Source organism: Pinus tabuliformis, chromosome X, assembly GCF_031772625.1.
Source record: "Pinus tabuliformis cultivar Carrire ecotype Pingquan chromosome X, CPIR1, whole genome shotgun sequence".
Lineage (NCBI taxonomy): Eukaryota > Viridiplantae > Streptophyta > Pinopsida > Pinales > Pinaceae > Pinus > Pinus tabuliformis.
The window spans coordinates 88,162,565-88,163,900 of NC_142308.1; the positions used below are offsets into that span (position 1 = coordinate 88,162,565).

The window sequence follows — 1,336 nt, forward strand, 5'->3', positions numbered from 1 at the left end:
CCAACAATAACGATACACATTAATAGACCAATACCACCCTAAATATTGGTTGCCTCTCTACCAATGCGGTACACAAAATAAAGTCAAGTAACCCAAAGTCCTTTTATATTAGACTGAGTTTTTATTTTCCCCTGCTCACGAATTTTCCCCTCATATTCCAACATCTGCCCTTATAAATGGGGGTTCACATATTTCCCATAACATCCCTGCAAGGCTGCGAATTCGCAAATAGGTTGCCATTGGAGAGCTTATTCCATAAGCAAAAATGGCTGCTTTGATGAAGAGTTTTGCGCGTACTGCTTTAATGGTGTTTATTATGTCATCGATCACTGATGCCACCGCTGGCCTGAAACTAAGCCCCACCTTTTATGCCAAGTCTTGTGCGACGGCGCTGTCAATAGTGCAAGCCGCGGTGAAGCAGGCGGTTGCCAAAGAGAAACGCATGGGGGCGTCGCTTCTCCGCCTTCAATTCCACGACTGCTTCGTTAATGTAAGTGCAACAAACAATTCATATTATTATTATTGATTGAACCGGCTTGACAACGGTTATTCATGGTGATACTTTGATTTAGAGGCAACTCATGAATTCTCTCTCATTGCTTGTTCCAGGGCTGTGATGGGTTCGTCCTGTTGGACAATTCCACGACCTTCACTAGCGAGAAGTACGCCAATCCCAATAACAATTCGGCAAGGGGCCTCGAGGTGATCGATACCATAAAGAACCAACTCGAAAATGCGTGCAGCGGTGTCATGTCATGCGCAGATACTATAGCCATTGCTGCTCGTGATTCTGTTGTTGAAGTAACCCCGATTAACCTTGCTCCTCCATGTTATTATTTCTGTATGAATCGTTTCTAAAATCTACAATAATCTGGTCATTTCATTTAATATTTAGTATGTCTGTTAAAAAGTTACCTCACAGCTTGGTGGACCTTCGTCGGCTGTGAGGTTGGGTCGGCGAGACTCGACAACAGCGAGCTTTAGCGGTGCAAACACTAACATTCTGCCTCCCACTTCCAAGCACAGGGCCTAACTAACCAACCAACTGGTGAAGTGTCCGTTTAGTAGGATGAGTTTCATCGATAATGCCTCGTAATTTGTAACAGAAGTATTCGATTAGGCATAGGTTTTTTTCAGATATTTTCGATTAGGCATAGGTTACAATTATACAACTTCGTACTTTATTAGTGTTACACACGAGAGAAGATATAGGGTGTTTCGAAGAATTTTAATCATAATTTAATATTAAAATTTATTTTCTGGTTTAAGATGTATATATTTTATTTTTTGAATTTGTACTTACAAGTAAATACATGAAGATGTACCTATTCTATTT

General features: G+C 40.8%; 1 pseudogene across 1 annotated transcript; it reads left to right on the top strand.

Annotated features, from left to right (window-relative positions):
* The first annotated feature begins 220 nt into the window (after window positions 1-220).
* LOC149138519 (peroxidase 4 pseudogene) lies at window positions 221-1,033 on the top strand (annotated as a pseudogene). Its single transcript, XR_016265040.1, has 3 exons — window positions 221-490; window positions 610-801; window positions 923-1,033. The product of XR_016265040.1 is annotated as a peroxidase 4 pseudogene (transcript).
* Window positions 1,034-1,336: the final 303 nt, after the last annotated feature.